Below are 20,381 nucleotides of genomic sequence, written 5' to 3' on the forward strand. Positions count from 1 at the left end.
AAGTCAGAGGCATTTGATTCTTGGATTCAAACACGCTCACTCAGCGCTCGATCAGGCTCGATCAGGCGAGATTTATATGAGTGGCTCGCAGGACTGAAACACTAACCTGGGAGCCCCAGGGTGGCTGAATTCCCAGGATGGCCATTTTTGGGCAAGTCACCTCCTTTCCTCCTGCCTCAATCTAGAATTGGCTGCAAATCACAAGATAGAGTTCAATGTCCGTGTGTACTGCCTACTCCCAGCTACCTCTCTGTCTTCCTTATGTAAATTAAAATTCGCAAGGGGGGACCAATGACAATCTGCTCCTCCCACATAACCAGGAAGCCCTGTTGAACATGTCTGCCTGTGTTGTTGCAGGGACAGTGCCTTCTCCGCCCAAAAGGTGGCAGGAGAGCCTCACAACAAAGATGGGATCAACTGCTTAATGAGAAACCAGCACGGCAGTTTGTGTGATGGAGTGCAAATTTAACAGAAGGTGTGCCTGAGGTGTCCCTTCCAGGAATACATGGAATTGTGATTGAGGGCCCAGCCTGATCGTTGGTGGATTTCTCGTCATATGTTACAGGTCCGTGCAAAGATTGTGGTGTGTGGGGAATGCACTGCAAAAAACAGGACGATTTAAGGGTGTAAAAGAAACCTGTCAGAAGTGGGATTTGAACCCACGCCTCCATGAGGAGACCAGAAGTCTCAGTTGCACTGAAGATCAAGCTCTCTTGAGTCTGGCGCCTTAGACCACTCGGCCATCCTGACAGCCCTGGGTATGCACAGATCTGACTCTTCTGACTGCACCTGCCAATGTTTGCACTTACAACGTTCACAGCAATGTCACAAGTGTAAAGACCCCACAATACAACATGGCATGACAAAAAAAAGCTAGGCACAAGAGCGACCACTGATGGATGCGGATTACTTTGTTTCGTCTTGCAAAAGTAAAGGAAGTTTCCCACGGCTCGCTGGGTTTAAGGACCGCCTCTTCTTAAGCTTGCATTGAGATAATAAGGTTTTAGAGGGTGCACATAAAAGCAGCACATGCACAGTGTTTCTGCCCGGTCTCGAACCAGGGACCTTTCGCGTGTTAGGCGAACGTGATGACCACTACACTACAGAAACTCACTTGCAGTGTTTTACTGTTAGAGCAAGGTTCCTCTCAAGGATTCTCTCTACTTCTATTCTGCTGTATCAGCAGCCACTCAGAAAGCGAGGAGCAAGTGTGAAAACTGCAGAGATATCAGCCAACATGCTTGCAATTAGACGTATTAAAAATTGACTTATGCAGGCATCGACAGACAAATATCTGATGCCTAAATGCCAGCAAGTACAGCTTGGGAAAGCATCACCTGGGACACACACAGACTAAGCATGAAGGCAGAAAAAGCATGGTGATCCATGTTTCTTATGAGGTTCAAAATATTTTGTGCAACAATGCGGCGAGTGTAATGAGAAATAGTCAGGCATTGTGAGTTTTGAGTAGGATTTGTATGTTTTCCTCTGAAAAAGGGCTCGTCCGGGATTTGAACCCAGGACCTCTCGCACCCTAAGCGTGAATCATACCCCTAGACCTACGAGCCGAGGCACACTAGAGTCGCCTTTCGCACCGGCTCCGGGGGTTATTGGCAGCGAGTTAGTGAATGCTTCACCCAAAGCAAGCAACTGCACATGCTGCTCTCTTCTGCAATATGGTTGCTGTCTTTTCCATGGCCGTCATCGAACAAGAAATGAAAATGCCTCTATCCTTCAGACATTTTGTTTGTTCTAGGTGTATGCTCTCGGTGAGGTCAATAAAACCATTTCTGCTCTCATGCCTTGCTTTCATGAAGTAGGCCCAACCTTCAGTACACAAGGACGTGCAAACGAATAGCGCAAACTATCGTCACTTCTCTTTTTGAACTGTCACTGATGCCCCTGGAGCACAGTACATCACGCTGGTGAGGGATAGACAGCTTCCATTATCTCAGCTTTCCTATAAGTTGAGAGAGTAAATGCAAACTGTGTGAAAAACAGAAAGCTGCTGTTTCTGCCCGGTCTCGAACCAGGGACCTTTCGCGTGTAAAGCGAACGTGATAACCGCTACACTACAGAAACAGACACGCTTGCAGGAATCTTCTTGGCATGTAGTGGGCTGGAATGCACAGACCAAGGGCCAATGTCCATGAAGCTCAAAGTTGGACCCTCCTTACCCGATCTCTTTCTTTGGAAGAAAGGAACGAGGACCACTTTTATTCCAAAAGGCGATTTTAAAACCATACCTGAAACCACACTAGAAAAACACTTTGCATTTAATTTTCCTACACTGATGGTCCACCCCAGAAAAGCAGTTGCAAAGAAGTCCGGCACTGAAATTCTATACGCCAAAAGTGGGAAATAGCGTAGAGGGAAAGGAACTTTCTCACCATACACGGCGTCTTATAGCATTGAAAAGAAGAAATGGCCCTATATAATAAGCAGCCTAAAAATAATTCCACAGCATGGGCTCGTCCGGGATTTGAACCCGGGACCTCTCGCACCCGAAGCGAGAATCATACCCCTAGACCAACGAGCCTGATTCCCCAGTCGGCATTTTATGCAATTTCTGATGCGTCTTTCAGAAACAAAGCAGGGCTATTTGGCTGCTCTCTCTCTATGTGAACCACACAAAGTCATGTTTTCTCTCAAGGTGTTGTTTTTTTCACTCTTGCAAGGAAGGGATCAGTCGATATCATAGCTGCCAGAGAACAGAAAAAAGACGCTGATGAGAACTGCAGGCACTTTCTGGCACTTGTACTCCTCTGCAAGTCCTGGACACTTGCCCCATAGACTTCCACCCCAGATGCAAGGGAGGGCCTGCCAATTCTTGCTCCTAAGACAGAGGCATTTGATTCTTGGATTCAAACACGCTCACTCAGCGCTCGATCAGGCTCGATCAGGCGAGATTTATATGAGTGGCTCTCAGGACTGAAACACTAACCTGGGAGCCCCAGGGTGGCTGAATTCCCAGGATGGCCATTTTTGGGCAAGTCACCTCCTTTCCTCCTGCCTCAATCTAGAATTGGCTGCAAATCACAAGATAGAGTTCAATGTCCGTGTGTACTGCCTACTCCCAGCTACTTCTCTGTCTTCCTTATGTAAATTAAAATTCGCAAGGGGGGACCAATGACAATATGCTCCTCCCACATAACCAGGAAGCCCTGTTCAACATGTCTGCCTGTGTTGTTGCAGGGACAGTGCCTTCTCCGCCCAAAAGGTGGCAGGAGAGCCTCACAACAAAGATGGGATCAACTGCTTAATGAGAAACCAGCACGGCAGTTTGTGTGATGGAGTGCAAATTTAACAGAAGGTGTGCCTGAGGTGTCCCTTCCAGGAATACATGGAATTGTGATTGAGGGCCCAGCCTGATCGTTGGTGGATTTCTCGTCATATGTTACAGGTCCGTGCAAAGATTGTGGTGTGTGGGGAATGCACTGCAAAAAACAGGACGATTTAAGGGTGTAAAAGAAACCTGTCAGAAGTGGGATTTGAACCCACGCCTCCATGAGAAGACCAGAAGTCTCAGTTGCACTGAAGATAAAGCTCTCTTGAGTCTGGCGCCTTAGACCACTCGGCCATCCTGACAGCCCTGGGTGTGCACAGATCTGACTCTTCTGACTGCACCTGCCAATGTTTGCACTTACAACGTTCACAGCAATGTCACAAGTGTAAAGAACCCACAATACAACATGGCATGACAAAAAAAAGCTAGGCACAAGAGCGACCACTGATGGATGCGGATTACTTTGTTTCGTCTTGCAAAAGTAAAGGAAGTTTCCCACGGCTCGCTGGGTTCAAGGACCGCCTCTTCTTAAGCTTGCATTGAGATAATAAGGTTTTAGAGGGTGCACATAAAAGCAGTTCATGCACAGTCTCGAACCGGGGACCTTTCGCGTGTTAGGCGAACATGATGACCACTACACTACAGAAACTCACTTGCTGTGTTTTACTGTTAGAGCAAGGTTCCTCTCAAGGATTCTCTCTACTTCTATTCTGCTGTATCAGCAGCCACTCAGAAAGCGAGGAGCAAGTGTGAAAACTGCAGAGATATCAGCCAACATGCTTGCAATTAGACGTATTAAAAATTGACTTATGCAGGCATCGACAGACAAATATCTGATGCCTAAATGCCAGCAAGTACAGCTTGGGAAAGCATCACCTGGGACACACACAGACTAAGCATGAAGGCAGAAAAAGTATGGTGATCCATGTTTCTTATGAGGTTCAAAATATTTTGTGCAACAATGCAGCGAGTGTAATGAGAAATAGTCAGGCATTGTGAGTTTTGAGTAGGATTCGTATGTTTACCTCTGAAAAAGGGCTCGTCCGGGATTTGAACCCGGGACCACTCGCACCCTAAGCGAGAATCATACCCCTAGACCAACGAGCCGAGGCACACAAGAGTGGCCTTTTGCACCGGCTCCGGGGGTTATTGGCAGCGAGTTAGTGAATGCTTCACCCAAAGCAAGCAACTGCACATGCTGCTCTCTTCTGCAATATGGTTGCTGTCTTTTCCATGGCCGTCATCGAACAAGAAATGAAAATGCCTCTATCCTTCAGACATTTTGTTTGTTCTAGGTGTATGCTCTCGGTGAGGTCAATAAAACCATTTCTGCTCTCATGCCTTGCTTTCATGAAGTAGGCCCAACCTTCAGTACACAAGGACGTGCAAACGAATAGCGCAAACTATCGTCACTTCTCTTTTTGAGCTGTCACTGATGCCCCTGGAGAACAGTACGTCACGCTGGTGAGGGATAGACAGCTTCCATTATCTCAGCTTTCCTATAAGTTGAGAGAGTAAATGCAAACTGTGTGAAAAACAGAAAGCTGCTGTTTCTGCCCGGTCTCGAACCAGGGACCTTTCGCGTGTAAAGCAAACGTGATAACCACTACACTACAGAAACAGACACGCTTGCAGGAATCTTCTTGGCATGTAGTGGGCTGGAATGCACAGACCAAGGGCCAATGTCCATGAAGCTCAAAGTTGGACCCTCCTTACCCGATCTCTTTCTTTGGAAGAAAGGAACGAGGACCACTTTTATTCCAAAAGGCGATTTGAAAACCATACCTGAAACCACACTAGAAAAACACTTTGCATTTCATTTTCCTACACTGATGGTCCACCCCAGAAAAGCAGTTGCAAAGAAGTCCGGCACTGAAATTCTATACGCCAAAAGTGGGAAATAGCGTAGAGGGAAAGGAACTTTCTCACCATACACGGCGTCTTATAGCATTGAAAAGAAGAAATGGCCCTATATAATAAGCAGCCTAAAAATAATTCCACAGCATGGGCTCGTCCGGGATTTGAACCCGGGACCTCTCGCACCCGAAGCGAGAATCATACCCCTAGACCAACGAGCCTGATTCCCCAGTCGGCATTTTATGCAATTTCTGATGCGTCTTTCAGAAACAAAGCAGGGCTATTTGGCTGCTCTCTCTCTATGTGAACCACACAAAGTCATGTTTTCTCTCAAGGTGTTGTTTTTTTCACTCTTGCAAGGAAGGGATCAGTCGATATCCTAGCTGCCAGAGAACAGAAAAAAGACGCTGATGAGAACTGCAGGCACTTTCTGGCACTTGTACTCCTCTGCAAGTCATGGACACTTGCCCCATAGACTTCCACCCCAGATGCAAGGGAGGGCCTGCCAATTCTTGCTCCTAAGTCAGAGGCATTTGATTCTTGGATTCAAACACGCTCACTCAGCGCTCGATCAGGCTCGATCAGGCGAGATTTATATGAGTGGCTCGCAGGACTGAAACACTAACCTGGGAGCCCCAGGGTGGCTGAATTCCCAGGATGGCCATTTTTGGGCAAGTCACCTCCTTTCCTCCTGCCTCAATCTAGAATTGGCTGCAAATCACAAGATAGAGTTCAATGTCCGTGTGTACTGCCTACTCCCAGCTACCTCTCTGTCTTCCTTATGTAAATTAAAATTCGCAAGGGGGGACCAATGACAATCTGCTCCTCCCACATAACCAGGAAGCCCTGTTGAACATGTCTGCCTGTGTTGTTGCAGGGACAGTGCCTTCTCCGCCCAAAAGGTGGCAGGAGAGCCTCACAACAAAGATGGGATCAACTGCTTAATGAGAAACCAGCACGGCAGTTTGTGTGATGGAGTGCAAATTTAACAGAAGGTGTGCCTGAGGTGTCCCTTCCAGGAATACATGGAATTGTGATTGAGGGCCCAGCCTGATCGTTGGTGGATTTCTCGTCATATGTTACAGGTCCGTGCAAAGATTGTGGTGTGTGGGGAATGCACTGCAAAAAACAGGACGATTTAAGGGTGTAAAAGAAACCTGTCAGAAGTGGGATTTGAACCCACGCCTCCATGAGAAGACCAGAAGTCTCAGTTGCACTGAAGATAAAGCTCTCTTGAGTCTGGCGCCTTAGACCACTCGGCCATCCTGACAGCCCTGGGTGTGCACAGATCTGACTCTTCTGACTGCACCTGCCAATGTTTGCACTTACAACGTTCACAGCAATGTCACAAGTGTAAAGACCCCACAATACAACATGGCATGACAAAAAAAAGCTAGGCACAAGAGCGACCACTGATGGATGCGGATTACTTTGTTTCGTCTTGCAAAAGTAAAGGAAGTTTCCCACGGCTCGCTGGGTTCAAGGACCGCCTCTTCTTAAGCTTGCATTGAGATAATAAGGTTTTAGAGGGTGCACATAAAAGCAGCTCATGCACAGTGTTTCTGCCCGGTCTCGAACCGGGGACCTTTCGCGTGTTAGGCAAACGTGATGACCACTACACTACAGAAACTCACTTGCTGTGTTTTACTGTTAGAGCAAGGTTCCTCTCAAGGATTCTCTCTACTTCTATTCTGCTGTATCAGCAGCCACTCAGAAAGCGAGGAGCAAGTGTGAAAACTGCAGAGATATCAGCCAACATGCTTGCAATTAGACGTATTAAAAATTGACTTATGCAGGCATCGACAGACAAACATCTGATGCCTAAATGCCAGCAAGTACAACTTGGGAAAGCATCACCTGGGACACACACAGACTAAGCATGAAGGCAGAAAAAGCATGGTGATCCATGTTTCTTATGAGGTTCAAAATATTTTGTGCAACAATGCGGCGAGTGTAATGAGTAATAGTCAGGCATTGTGAGTTTTGAGTAGGATTCGTATGTTTTCCTCTGAAAAAGGGCTCGTCCGGGATTTGAACCCGGGACCTCTCGCACCCTAAGCGAGAATCATACCCCTAGACCAACGAGCCGAGGCACACAAGAGTCGCCTTTCGCACCGGCTCCGGGGGTTATTGGCAGCGAGTTAGTGAATGCTTCACCCAAAGCAAGCAACTGCACATGCTGCTCTCTTCTGCAATATGGTTGCTGTCTTTTCCATGGCCGTCATCGAACAAGAAATGAAAATGCCTCTATCCTTCAGACATTTTGTTTGTTCTAGGTGTATGCTCTCGGTGAGGTCAATAAAACCATTTCTGCTCTCATGCCTTGCTTTCATGAAGTAGGCCCAACCTTCAGTACACAAGGACGTGCAAACGAATATCGCAAACTATCGTCTCTTCTCTTTTTGAGCTGTCACTGATGCCCCTGGAGCACAGTACGTCATGCTGGTGAGGGATAGACAGCTTCCATTATCTCAGCTTTCCTCTAAGTTGAGAGAGTAAATGCAAACTGTGTGAAAAACAGAAAGCTGCTGTTTCTGCCCGGTCTCGAACCAGGGACCTTTCGCGTGTAAAGCGAACGTGATAACCACTACACTACAGAAACAGACACGCTTGCAGGAATCTTCTTGGCATGTAGTGGGCTGGAATGCACAGACCAAGGGCCAATGTCCATGAAGCTCAAAGTTGGACCCTCCTTACCCGATCTCTTTCTTTGGAAGAAAGGAACGAGGACCACTTTTATTCCAAAAGGCGATTTTAAAACCATACCTGAAACCACACTAGAAAAACACTTTGCATTTAATTTTCCTACACTGATGGTCCACCCCAGAAAAGCAGTTGCAAAGAAGTCCGGCACTGAAATTCTATACGCCAAAAGTGGGAAATAGCGTAGAGGGAAAGGAACTTTCTCACCATACACGGCGTCTTATAGCATTGAAAAGAAGAAATGGCCCTATATAATAAGCAGCCTAAAAATAATTCCACAGCATGGGCTCGTCCGGGATTTGAACCCGGGACCTCTCTCACCCGAAGCGAGAATCATACCCCTAGACCAACGAGCCTGATTCCCCAGTCGGCATTTTATGCAATTTCTGATGCGTCTTTCAGAAACAAAGCAGGGCTATTTGGCTGCTCTCTCTCTATGTGAACCACACAAAGTCATGTTTTCTCTCAAGGTGTTGTTTTTTTCACTCTTGCAAGGAAGGGATCAGTCGATATCCTAGCTGCCAGAGAACAGAAAAAAGACGCTGATGAGAACTGCAGGCACTTTCTGGCACTTGTACTCCTCTGCAAGTCATGGACACTTGCCCCATAGACTTCCACCCCAGATGCAAGGGAGGGCCTGCCAATTCTTGCTCCTAAGACAGAGGCATTTGATTCTTGGATTCAAACACGCTCACTCAGCTCTCGATCAGGCTCGATCAGGCGAGATTTATATGAGTGGCTCGCAGGACTGAAACACTAACCTGGGAGCCCCAGGGTGGCTGAATTCCCAGGATGGCTATTTTTGGGCAAGTCACCTCCTTTCCTCCTGCCTCAATCTAGAATTGGCTGCAAATCACAAGATAGAGTTCAATGTCCGTGTGCACTGCCTACTCCCAGCTACCTCTCTGTCTTCCTTATGTAAATTAAAATTCGCAAGGGGGGACCAATGACAATCTGCTCCTCCCACATAACCAGGAAGCCCTGTTGAACATGTCTGCCTGTGTTGTTGCAGGGACAGTGCCTTCTCCGCCCAAAAGGTGGCAGGAGAGCCTCACAACAAAGATGGGATCAACTGCTTAATGAGAAACCAGCACGGCAGTTTGTGTGATGGAGTGCAAATTTAACATAAGGTGTGCCTGAGGTGTCCCTTCCAGGAATACATGGAATTGTGATTGAGGGCCCAGCCTGATCGTTGGTGGATTTCTCGTCATATGTTACAGGTCCGTGCAAAGATTGTGGTGTGTGGGGAATGCACTGCAAATAACAGGACGATTTAAGGGTGTAAAAGAAACCTGTCAGAAGTGGGATTTGAACCCATGCCTCCATGAGGAGACCAGAAGTCTCAGTTGCACTGAAGATCAAGCTCTCTTGAGTCTGGCGCCTTAGACCACTCGGCCATCCTGACAGCCTTGGGTGTGCACAGATCTGACTCTTCTGACTGCACCTGCCAATGTTTGCACTTACAACGGTCACAGCAATGTCACAAGTGTAAAGACCCCACAATACAACATGGCATGACAAAAAAAAAGCTAGGCACAAGAGCGACCACTGATGGATGCGGATTACTTTGTTTCATCTTGCAAAAGTAAAGGAAGTTTCCCACGGCTCGCTGGGTTCAAGGACCGCCTCTTCTTAAGCTTGCATTGAGATAATAAGGTTTTAGAGGGTGCACATAAAAGCAGCTCATGCACAGTGTTTTGCCCAGTCTCGAACCGGGGACCTTTCGCGTGTTAGGCGAACGTGATGACCACTACACTACAGAAACTCACTTGCTGTGTTTTACTGTTAGAGCAAGGTTCCTCTCAAGGATTCTCTCTACTTCTATTCTGCTGTATCAGCAGCCACTCAGAAAGCGAGGAGCAAGTGTGAAAACTGCAGAGATATCAGCCAACATGCTTGCAATTAGACGTATTAAAAATTGACTTATGCAGGCATCGACAGACAAATATCTGATGCCTAAATGCCAGCAAGTACAGCTAGGGAAAGCATCACCTGGGACACACACAGACTAAGCATGAAGGCAGAAAAAGCATGGTGATCCATGTTTCTTATGAGGTTCAAAATATTTTGTGCAACAATGCGGCGAGTGTAATGAGAAATAGTCAGGCATTGTGAGTTTTGAGTAGGATTCGTATGTTTTCCTCTGAAAAAGGGCTCGTCCGGGATTTGAACCCGGGACCTCTCGCACCCTAAGCGTGAATCATACCCCTAGACCTACGAGCCGAGGCACACAAGAGTCGCCTTTCGCACGGGCTCCTGGGGTTATTGGCAGCGAGTTAGTGAATGCTTCACCCAAAGCAAGCAACTGCACATGCTGCTCTCTTCTGCAATATGGTTGCTGTCTTTTCCATGGCCGTCATCGAACAAGAAATGAAAATGCCTCTATCCTTCAGACATTTTGTTTGTTCTAGGTGTATGCTCTCGGTGAGGTCAATAAAACCATTTCTGCTCTCATGCCTTGCTTTCATGAAGTAGGCCCAACCTTCAGTACACAAGGACGTGCAAATGAATAGCGCAAACTATCGTCACTTCTCTTTTTGAGCTGTCACTGATGCCCCTGGAGCACAGTACATCACGCTGGTGAGGGATAGACAGCTTCCATTATCTCAGCTTTCCTATAAGTTGAGAGAGTAAATGCAAACTGTGTGAAAAACAGAAAGCTGCTGTTTCTGCCCGGTCTCGAACCAGGGACCTTTCGCGTGTAAAGCGAACGTGATAACCACTACACTACAGAAACAGACACGCTTGCAGGAATCTTCTTGGCATGTAGTGGGCTGGAATGCACAGACCAAGGGCCAATGTCCATGAAGCTCAAAGTTGGACCCTCCTCACCCGATCTCTTTCTTTGGAAGAAAGGAACGAGGACCACTTTTATTCCAAAAGGCGATTTTAAAACCATACCTGAAACCACACTAGAAAAACACTTTGCATTTAATTTTCCTACACTGATGGTCCACCCCAGAAAAGCAGTTGCAAAGAAGTCCGGCACTGAAATTCTATACGCCAAAAGTGGGAAATAGCGTAGAGGGAAAGGAACTTTCTCACCATACACGGCGTCTTATAGCATTGAAAAGAAGAAATGGCCCTATATAATAAGCAGCCTAAAAATAATTCCACAGCATGGGCTCGTCCGGGATTTGAACCCGGGACCTCTCGCACCCGAAGCGAGAATCATACCCCTAGACCAACGAGCCTGATTCCCCAGTCGGCATTTTATGCAATTTCTGATGCGTCTTTCAGAAACAAAGCAGGGCTATTTGGCTGCTCTCTCTCTATGTGAACCACACAAAGTCATGTTTTCTCTCAAGGTGTTGTTTTTTTCACTCTTGCAAGGAAGGGATCAGTCGATATCCTAGCTGCCAGAGAACAGAAAAAAGACGCTGATGAGAACTGCAGGCACTTTCTGGCACTTGTACTCCTCTGCAAGTCATGGACACTTGCCCCATAGACTTCCACCCCAGATGCAAGGGAGGGCCTGCCAATTCTTGCTCCTAAGACAGAGGCATTTGATTCTTGGATTCAAACACGCTCACTCAGCTCTCGATCAGGCTCGATCAGGCGAGATTTATATGAGTGGCTCGCAGGACTGAAACACTAACCTGGGAGCCCCAGGGTGGCTGAATTCCCAGGATGGCCATTTTTGGGCAAGTCACCTCCTTTCCTCCTGCCTCAATCTAGAATTGGCTGCAAATCACAAGATAGAGTTCAATGTCCGCGTGCACTGCCTACTCCCAGCTACCTCTCTGTCTTCCTTATGTAAATTAAAATTCGCAAGGGGGGACCAATGACAATCTGCTCCTCCCACATAACCAGGAAGCCCTGTTGAACATGTCTGCCTGTGTTGTTGCAGGGACAGTGCCTTCTCCGCCCAAAAGGTGGCAGGAGAGCCTCACAACAAAGATGGGATCAACTGCTTAATGAGAAACCAGCACGGCAGTTTGTGTGATGGAGTGCAAATTTAACAGAAGGTGTGCCTGAGGTGTCCCTTCCAGGAATACATGGAATTGTGATTGAGGGCCCAGCCTGATCGTTGGTGGATTTCTCGTCATATGTTACAGGTCCGTGCAAAGATTGTGGTGTGTGGGGAATGCACTGCAAAAAACAGGACGATTTAAGGGTGTAAAAGAAACCTGTCAGAAATGGGATTTGAACCCATGCCTCCATGAGGAGACCAGAAGTCTCAGTTGCACTGAAGATCAAGCTCTCTTGAGTCTGGCGCCTTAGACCACTCGGCCATCCTGACAGCCTTGGGTGTGCACAGATCTGACTCTTCTGACTGCACCTGCCAATGTTTGCACTTACAACGGTCACAGCAATGTCACAAGTGTAAAGACCCCACAATACAACATGGCATGACAAAAAAAAAGCTAGGCACAAGAGCGACCACTGATGGATGCGGATTACTTTGTTTCATCTTGCAAAAGTAAAGGAAGTTTCCCACGGCTCGCTGGGTTCAAGGACCACCTCTTCTTAAGCTTGCATTGAGATAATAAGGTTTTAGAGGGTGCACATAAAAGCAGCTCATGCACAGTGTTTTGCCCGGTCTCGAACCGGGGACCTTTCGTGTGTTAGGCGAACGTGATGACCACTACACTACAGAAACTCACTTGCTGTGTTTTACTGTTAGAGCAAGGTTCCTCTCAAGGATTCTCTCTACTTCTATTCTGCTGTATCAGCAGCCACTCAGAAAGCGAGGAGCAAGTGTGAAAACTGCAGAGATATCAGCCAACATGCTTGCAATTAGACGTATTAAAAATTGACTTATGCAGGCATCGACAGACAAATATCTGATGCCTAAATGCCAGCAAGTACAGCTTGGGAAAGCATCACCTGGGACACACACAGACTAAGCATGAAGGCAGAAAAAGCATGGTGATCCATGTTTCTTATGAGGTTCAAAATATTTTGTGCAACAATGCGGCGAGTGTAATGAGAAATAGTCAGGCATTGTGAGTTTTGAGTAGGATTCGTATGTTTTCCTCTGAAAAAGGGCTCGTCTGGGATTTGAACCCGGGACCTCTCGCACCCTAAGCGTGAATCATACCCCTAGACCTACGAGCCGAGGCACACAAGAGTCTCCTTTCGCACCGGCTCCGGGGGTTATTGGCAGCGAGTTAGTGAATGCTTCACCCAAAGCAAGCAACTGCACATGCTGCTCTCTTCTGCAATATGGTTGCTGTCTTTTCCATGGCCGTCATCGAACAAGAAATGAAAATGCCTCTATCCTTCAGACATTTTGTTTGTTCTAGGTGTATGCTCTCGGTGAGGTCAATAAAACCATTTCTGCTCTCATGCCTTGCTTTCATGAAGTAGGCCCAACCTTCAGTACACAAGGACGTGCAAATGAATAGCGCAAACTATCGTCACTTCTCTTTTTGAGCTGTCACTGATGCCCCTGGAGCACAGTACATCACGCTGGTGAGGGATAGACAGCTTCCATTATCTCAGCTTTCCTATAAGTTGAGAGAGTAAATGCAAACTGTGTGAAAAACAGAAAGCTGCTGTTTCTGCCCGGTCTCGAACCAGGGACCTTTCGCGTGTAAAGCGAACGTGATAACCACTACACTACAGAAACAGACACGCTTGCAGGAATCTTCTTGGCATGTAGTGGGCTGGAATGCACAGACCAAGGGCCAATGTCCATGAAGCTCAAAGTTGGACCCTCCTCACCCGATCTCTTTCTTTGGAAGAAAGGAACGAGGACCACTTTTATTCCAAAAGGCGATTTTAAAACCATACCTGAAACCACACTAGAAAAACACTTTGCATTTAATTTTCCTACACTGATGGTCCACCCCAGAAAAGCAGTTGCAAAGAAGTCCGGCACTGAAATTCTATACGCCAAAAGTGGGAAATAGCGTAGAGGGAAAGGAACTTTCTCACCATACACGGCGTCTTATAGCATTGAAAAGAAGAAATGGCCCTATATAATAAGCAGCCTAAAAATAATTCCACAGCATGGGCTCGTCCAGGATTTGAACCCGGGACCTCTCGCACCCGAAGCGAGAATCATACCCCTTGACCAACGAGCCTGATTCCCCAGTCGGCATTTTAAGCAATTTCTGATGCGTCTTTCAGAAACAAAGCAGGGCTATTTGGCTGCTCTCTCTCTATGTGAACCACACAAAGTCATGTTTTCTCTCAAGGTGTTGTTTTTTTCACTCTTGCAAGGAAGGGATCAGTCGATATCCTAGCTGCCAGAGAACAGAAAAAAGACGCTGATGAGAACTGCAGGCACTTTCTGGCACTTGTACTCCTCTGCAAGTCATGGACACTTGCCCCATAGACTTCCACCCCAGATGCAAGGGAGGGCCTGCCAATTCTTGCTCCTAAGTCAGAGGCATTTGATTCTTGGATTCAAACACGCTCACTCAGCGCTCGATCAGGCTCGATCAGGCGAGATTTATATGAGTGGCTCGCAGGACTGAAACACTAACCTGGGAGCCCCAGGGTGGCTGAATTCCCAGGATGGCCATTTTTGGGCAAGTCACCTCCTTTCCTCCTGCCTCAATCTAGAATTGGCTGCAAATCACAAGATAGAGTTCAATGTCCGTGTGTACTGCCTACTCCCAGCTACCTCTCTGTCTTCCTTATGTAAATTAAAATTCGCAAGGGGGGACCAATGACAATCTGCTCCTCCCACATAACCAGGAAGCCCTGTTGAACATGTCTGCCTGTGTTGTTGCAGGGACAGTGCCTTCTCCGCCCAAAAGGTGGCAGGAGAGCCTCACAACAAAGATGGGATCAACTGCTTAATGAGAAACCAGCACGGCAGTTTGTGTGATGGAGTGCAAATTTAACAGAAGGTGTGCCTGAGGTGTCCCTTCCAGGAATACATGGAATTGTGATTGAGGGCCCAGCCTGATCGTTGGTGGATTTCTCGTCATATGTTACAGGTCCGTGCAAAGATTGTGGTGTGTGGGGAATGCACTTCAAAAAACAGGACGATTTAAGGGTGTAAAAGAAACCTGTCAGAAGTGGGATTTGAACCCACGCCTCCATGAGAAGACCAGAAGTCTCAGTTGCACTGAAGATAAAACTCTCTTGAGTCTGGCGCCTTAGACCACTCGGCCATCCTGACAGCCCTGGGTGTGCACAGATCTGACTCTTCTGACTGCACCTGCCAATGTTTGCACTTACAACGTTCACAGCAATGTCACAAGTGTAAAGACCCCACAATACAACATGGCATGACAAAAAAAAGCTAGGCACAAGAGCGACCACTGATGGATGCGGATTACTTTGTTTCGTCTTGCAAAAGTAAAGGAAGTTTCCCACGGCTCGCTGGGTTCAAGGACCGCCTCTTCTTAAGCTTGCATTGAGATAATAAGGTTTTAGAGGGTGCACATAAAAGCAGCTCATGCACAGTGTTTTGCCCGGTCTCGAACCGGGGACCTTTCGCGTGTTAGGCGAACGTGATGACCACTACACTACAGAAACTCACTTGCTGTGTTTTACTGTTAGAGCAAGGTTCCTCTCAAGGATTCTCTCTACTTCTATTCTGCTGTATCAGCAGCCACTCAGAAAGCGAGGAGCAAGTGTGAAAACTGCAGAGATATCAGCCAACATGCTTGCAATTAGACGTATTAAAAATTGACTTATGCAGGCATCGACAGACAAATATCTGATGCCTAAATGCCAGCAAGTACAGCTTGGGAAAGCATCACCTGGGACACACACAGACTAAGCATGAAGGCAGAAAAAGTATGGTGATCCATGTTTCTTATGAGGTTCAAAATATTTTGTGCAACAATGCAGCGAGTGTAATGAGAAATAGTCAGGCATTGTGAGTTTTGAGTAGGATTCGTATGTTTACCTCTGAAAAAGGGCTCGTCCGGGATTTGAACCCGGGACCACTCGCACCCTAAGCGAGAATCATACCCCTAGACCAACGAGCCGAGGCACACAAGAGTGGCCTTTTGCTCCGGCTCCGGGGGTTATTGGCAGCGAGTTAGTGAATGCTTCACCCAAAGCAAGCAACTGCACATGCTGCTCTCTTCTGCAATATGGTTGCTGTCTTTTCCATGGCCGTCATCGAACAAGAAATGAAAATGCCTCTATCCTTCAGACATTTTGTTTGTTCTAGGTGTATGCTCTCGGTGAGGTCAATAAAACCATTTCTGCTCTCATGCCTTGCTTTCATGAAGTAGGCCCAACCTTCAGTACACAAGGACGTGCAAACGAATAGCGCAAACTATCGTCACTTCTCTTTTTGAGCTGTCACTGATGCCCCTGGAGAACAGTACGTCACGCTGGTGAGGGATAGACAGCTTCCATTATCTCAGCTTTCCTATAAGTTGAGAGAGTAAATGCAAACTGTGTGAAAAACAGAAAGCTGCTGTTTCTGCCCGGTCTCGAACCAGGGACCTTTCGCGTGTAAAGCAAAAGTGATAACCACTACACTACAGAAACAGACACGCTTGCAGGAATCTTCTTGGCATGTAGTGGGCTGGAATGCACAGACCAAGGGCCAATGTCCATGAAGCTCAAAGTTGGACCCTCCTTACCCGATCTCTTTCTTTGGAAGAAAGGAACGAGGACCACTTTTATTCCAAAAGGCGATTTGAAAACCATACCTGAAACCACACTAGAAAAACACTTTGCATTTCATTTTCCTACACTGATGGTCCACCCCAGAAAAGCAGTTGCAAAGAAGTCCGGCACTGAAATTCTATACGCCAAAAGTGGGAAATAGCGTAGAGGGAAAGGAACTTTCTCACCATACACGGCGTCTTATAGCATTGAAAAGAAGAAATGGCCCTATATAATAAGCAGCCTAAAAATAATTCCACAGCATGGGCTCGTCCGGGATTTGAACCCGGGACCTCTCGCACCCGAAGCGAGAATCATACCCCTAGACCAACGAGCCTGATTCCCCAGTCGGCATTTTATGCAATTTCTGATGCGTCTTTCAGAAACAAAGCAGGGCTATTTGGCTGCTCTCTCTCTATGTGAACCACACAAAGTCATGTTTTCTCTCAAGGTGTTGTTTTTTTCACTCTTGCAAGGAAGGGATCAGTCGATATCCTAGCTGCCAGAGAACAGAAAAAAGACGCTGATGAGAACTGCAGGCACTTTCTGGCACTTGTACTCCTCTGCAAGTCATGGACACTTGCCCCATAGACTTCCACCCCAGATGCAAGGGAGGGCCTGCCAATTCTTGCTCCTAAGTCAGAGGCATTTGATTCTTGGATTCAAACACGCTCACTCAGCGCTCGATCGGGCTCGATCAGGCGAGATTTATATGAGTGGCTCGCAGGACTGAAACACTAACCTGGGAGCCCCAGGGTGGCTGAATTCCCAGGATGGCCATTTTTGGGCAAGTCACCTCCTTTCCTCCTGCCTCAATCTAGAATTGGCTGCAAATCACAAGATAGAGTTCAATGTCCGTGTGTACTGCCTACTCCCAGCTACCTCTCTGTCTTCCTTATGTAAATTAAAATTCGCAAGGGGGGACCAATGACAATCTGCTCCTCCCACATAACCAGGAAGCCCTGTTGAACATGTCTGCCTGTGTTGTTGAAGGGACAGTGCCTTCTCCGCCCAAAAGGTGGCAGGAGAGCCTCACAACAAAGATGGGATCAACTGCTTAATGAGAAACCAGCACGGCAGTTTGTGTGATGGAGTGCAAATTTAACAGAAGGTGTGCCTGAGGTGTCCCTTCCAGGAATACATGGAATTGTGATTGAGGGCCCAGCCTGATCGTTGGTGGATTTCTCGTCATATGTTACAGGTCCGTGCAAAGATTGTGGTGTGTGGGGAATGCACTGCAAAAAACAGGACGATTTAAGGGTGTAAAAGAAACCTGTCAGAAGTGGGATTTGAACCCACGCCTCCATGAGAAGACCAGAAGTCTCAGTTGCACTGAAGATAAAGCTCTCTTGAGTCTGGCGCCTTAGACCACTCGGCCATCCTGACAGCCCTGGGTGTGCACAGATCTGACTCTTCTGACTGCACCTGCCAATGTTTGCACTTACAACGTTCACAGCAATGTCACAAGTGTAAAGACCCCACAATACAACATGGCATGACAAAAAAAAGCTAGGCACAAGAGCGACCACTGATGGATGCGGATTACTTTGTTTCGTCTTGCAAAAGTAAAGGAAGTTTCCCACGGCTCGCTGGGTTCAAGGACCGCCTCTTCTTAAGCTTGCATTGAGATAATAAGGTTTTAGAGGGTGCACATAAAAGCAGCTCATGCACAGTGTTTTGCCCGGTCTCGAACCGGGGACCTTTCGCGTGTTAGGCGAACGTGATGACCACTACACTACAGAAACTCACTTGCTGTGTTTTACTGTTAGAGCAAGGTTCCTCTCAAGGATTCTCTCTACTTCTATTCTGCTGTATCAGCAGCCACTCAGAAAGCGAGGAGCAAGTGTGAAAACTGCAGAGATATCAGCCAACATGCTTGCAATTAGACGTATTAAAAATTGACTTATGCAGGCATCGACAGACAAACATCTGATGCCTAAATGCCAGCAAGTACAGCTTGGGAAAGCATCACCTGGGACACACACAGACTAAGCATGAAGGCAGAAAAAGCATGGTGATCCATGTTTCTTATGAGGTTCAAAATATTTTGTGCAACAATGCGGCGAGTGTAATGAGTAATAGTCAGGCATTGTGAGTTTTGAGTAGGATTCGTATGTTTTCCTCTGAAAAAGGGCTCGTCCGGGATTTGAACCCGGGACCTCTCGCACCCTAAGCGAGAATCATACCCCTAGACCAACGAGCCGAGGCACACAAGAGTCGCCTTTCGCACCGGCTCCGGGGGTTATTGGCAGCGAGTTAGTGAATGCTTCACCCAAAGCAAGCAACTGCACATGCTGCTCTCTTCTGCAATATGGTTGCTGTCTTTTCCATGGCCGTCATCGAACAAGAAATGAAAATGCCTCTATCCTTCAGACATTTTGTTTGTTCTAGGTGTATGCTCTCGGTGAGGTCAATAAAACCATTTCTGCTCTCATGCCTTGCTTTCATGAAGTAGGCCCAACCTTCAGTACACAAGGACGTGCAAACGAATATCGCAAACTATCGTCACTTCTCTTTTTGAGCTGTCACTGATGCCCCTGGAGCACAGTACGTCATGCTGGTGAGGGATAGACAGCTTCCATTATCTCAGCTTTCCTCTAAGTTGAGAGAGTAAATGCAAACTGTGTGAAAAACAGAAAGCTGCTGTTTCTGCCCGGTCTCGAACCAGGGACCTTTCGCGTGTAAAGCGAACGTGATAACCACTACACTACAGAAACAGACACGCTTGCAGGAATCTTCTTGGCATGTAGTGGGCTGGAATGCACAGACCAAGGGCCAATGTCCATGAAGCTCAAAGTTGGACCCTCCTTACCCGATCTCTTTCTTTGGAAGAAAGGAACGAGGACCACTTTTATTCCAAAAGGCGATTTTAAAACCATACCTGAAACCACACTAGAAAAACACTTTGCATTTAATTTTCCTACACTGATGGTCCACCCCAGAAAAGCAGTTGCAAAGAAGTCCGGCACTGAAATTCTATACGCCAAAAGTGGGAAATAGCGTAGAGGGAAAGGAACTTTCTCACCATACACGGCGTCTTATAGCATTGAAAAGAAGAAATGGCCCTATATAATAAGCAGCCTAAAAATAATTCCACAGCATGGGCTCGTCCGGGATTTGAACCCGGGACCTCTCGCACCCGAAGCGAGAATCATACCCCTAGACCAACGAGCCTGATTCCCCAGTCGGCATTTTATGCAATTTCTGATGCGTCTTTCAGAAACAAAGCAGGGCTATTTGGCTGCTCTCTCTCTATGTGAACCACACAAAGTCATGTTTTCTCTCAAGGTGTTGTTTTTTTCACTCTTGCAAGGAAGGGATCAGTCGATATCCTAGCTGCCAGAGAACAGAAAAAAGACGCTGATGAGAACTGCAGGCACTTTCTGGCACTTGTACTCCTCTGCAAGTCATGGACACTTGCCCCATAGACTTCCACCCCAGATGCAAGGGAGGGCCTGCCAATTCTTGCTCCTAAGACAGAGGCATTTGATTCTTGGATTCAAACACGCTCACTCAGCTCTCGATCAGGCTCGATCAGGCGAGATTTATATGAGTGGCTCGCAGGACTGAAACACTAACCTGGGAGCCCCAGGGTGGCTGAATTCCCAGGATGGCCATTTTTGGGCAAGTCACCTCCTTTCCTCCTGCCTCAATCTAGAATTGGCTGCAAATCACAAGATAGAGTTCAATGTCCGTGTGCACTGCCTACTCCCAGCTACCTCTCTGTCTTCCTTATGTAAATTAAAATTCGCAAGGGGGGACCAATGACAATCTGCTCCTCCCACATAACCAGGAAGCCCTGTTGAACATGTCTGCCTGTGTTGTTGCAGGGACAGTGCCTTCTCCGCCCAAAAGGTGGCAGGAGAGCCTCACAACAAAGATGGGATCAACTGCTTAATGAGAAACCAGCACGGCAGTTTGTGTGATGGAGTGCAAATTTAACAGAAGGTGTGCCTGAGGTGTCCCTTCCAGGAATACATGGAATTGTGATTGAGGGCCCAGC

The 20,381-nt window shown here is 47.2% G+C and overlaps 19 non-coding genes across 19 annotated transcripts; all 19 read right to left on the reverse strand.

Annotated features, from left to right (window-relative positions):
- Nucleotides 1-638: 638 nt before the first annotated feature.
- TRNAL-CAA (transfer RNA leucine (anticodon CAA)) lies at nt 639-750 on the reverse strand. The gene is made up of 2 exons: nt 713-750; nt 639-684 (listed from the first exon to the last, which is right to left on the reverse strand). It is a non-coding gene; the product is annotated as a tRNA-Leu (tRNA).
- Nucleotides 751-1,037: 287 nt separating this feature from the next.
- On the reverse strand, nt 1,038-1,110 carry TRNAV-AAC (transfer RNA valine (anticodon AAC)). Its single transcript has one exon. It is a non-coding gene; the product is annotated as a tRNA-Val (tRNA).
- Nucleotides 1,111-2,009: 899 nt separating this feature from the next.
- Nucleotides 2,010-2,082, reverse strand: TRNAV-UAC (transfer RNA valine (anticodon UAC)). Its single transcript has one exon. It is a non-coding gene; the product is annotated as a tRNA-Val (tRNA).
- A 385-nt stretch (nt 2,083-2,467) lies between these two features.
- Nucleotides 2,468-2,539, reverse strand: TRNAP-CGG (transfer RNA proline (anticodon CGG)). Its single transcript has one exon. It is a non-coding gene; the product is annotated as a tRNA-Pro (tRNA).
- A 1,782-nt stretch (nt 2,540-4,321) lies between these two features.
- Nucleotides 4,322-4,393, reverse strand: TRNAP-AGG (transfer RNA proline (anticodon AGG)). Its single transcript has one exon. It is a non-coding gene; the product is annotated as a tRNA-Pro (tRNA).
- A 441-nt stretch (nt 4,394-4,834) lies between these two features.
- On the reverse strand, nt 4,835-4,907 carry TRNAV-UAC (transfer RNA valine (anticodon UAC)). The gene has a single exon. It is a non-coding gene; the product is annotated as a tRNA-Val (tRNA).
- A 385-nt stretch (nt 4,908-5,292) lies between these two features.
- TRNAP-CGG (transfer RNA proline (anticodon CGG)) lies at nt 5,293-5,364 on the reverse strand. Its single transcript has one exon. It is a non-coding gene; the product is annotated as a tRNA-Pro (tRNA).
- Nucleotides 5,365-6,700: 1,336 nt separating this feature from the next.
- On the reverse strand, nt 6,701-6,773 carry TRNAV-AAC (transfer RNA valine (anticodon AAC)). Its single transcript has one exon. It is a non-coding gene; the product is annotated as a tRNA-Val (tRNA).
- Nucleotides 6,774-7,159: 386 nt separating this feature from the next.
- Nucleotides 7,160-7,231, reverse strand: TRNAP-AGG (transfer RNA proline (anticodon AGG)). Its single transcript has one exon. It is a non-coding gene; the product is annotated as a tRNA-Pro (tRNA).
- Nucleotides 7,232-7,672: 441 nt separating this feature from the next.
- Nucleotides 7,673-7,745, reverse strand: TRNAV-UAC (transfer RNA valine (anticodon UAC)). Its single transcript has one exon. It is a non-coding gene; the product is annotated as a tRNA-Val (tRNA).
- Nucleotides 7,746-10,510: 2,765 nt separating this feature from the next.
- TRNAV-UAC (transfer RNA valine (anticodon UAC)) lies at nt 10,511-10,583 on the reverse strand. Its single transcript has one exon. It is a non-coding gene; the product is annotated as a tRNA-Val (tRNA).
- Nucleotides 10,584-10,968: 385 nt separating this feature from the next.
- Nucleotides 10,969-11,040, reverse strand: TRNAP-CGG (transfer RNA proline (anticodon CGG)). The gene has a single exon. It is a non-coding gene; the product is annotated as a tRNA-Pro (tRNA).
- A 2,308-nt stretch (nt 11,041-13,348) lies between these two features.
- Nucleotides 13,349-13,421, reverse strand: TRNAV-UAC (transfer RNA valine (anticodon UAC)). The gene has a single exon. It is a non-coding gene; the product is annotated as a tRNA-Val (tRNA).
- A 2,251-nt stretch (nt 13,422-15,672) lies between these two features.
- TRNAP-AGG (transfer RNA proline (anticodon AGG)) lies at nt 15,673-15,744 on the reverse strand. The gene has a single exon. It is a non-coding gene; the product is annotated as a tRNA-Pro (tRNA).
- Nucleotides 15,745-16,185: 441 nt separating this feature from the next.
- On the reverse strand, nt 16,186-16,258 carry TRNAV-UAC (transfer RNA valine (anticodon UAC)). Its single transcript has one exon. It is a non-coding gene; the product is annotated as a tRNA-Val (tRNA).
- A 385-nt stretch (nt 16,259-16,643) lies between these two features.
- TRNAP-CGG (transfer RNA proline (anticodon CGG)) lies at nt 16,644-16,715 on the reverse strand. Its single transcript has one exon. It is a non-coding gene; the product is annotated as a tRNA-Pro (tRNA).
- A 1,794-nt stretch (nt 16,716-18,509) lies between these two features.
- Nucleotides 18,510-18,581, reverse strand: TRNAP-AGG (transfer RNA proline (anticodon AGG)). The gene has a single exon. It is a non-coding gene; the product is annotated as a tRNA-Pro (tRNA).
- A 441-nt stretch (nt 18,582-19,022) lies between these two features.
- TRNAV-UAC (transfer RNA valine (anticodon UAC)) lies at nt 19,023-19,095 on the reverse strand. Its single transcript has one exon. It is a non-coding gene; the product is annotated as a tRNA-Val (tRNA).
- A 385-nt stretch (nt 19,096-19,480) lies between these two features.
- TRNAP-CGG (transfer RNA proline (anticodon CGG)) lies at nt 19,481-19,552 on the reverse strand. Its single transcript has one exon. It is a non-coding gene; the product is annotated as a tRNA-Pro (tRNA).
- Between the last annotated feature and the right edge of the window lie 829 nt (nt 19,553-20,381).

This window comes from Triturus cristatus, chromosome 10, assembly GCF_964204655.1.
Source record: "Triturus cristatus chromosome 10, aTriCri1.1, whole genome shotgun sequence".
Classification (NCBI taxonomy): Eukaryota; Metazoa; Chordata; class Amphibia; order Caudata; family Salamandridae; genus Triturus; species Triturus cristatus.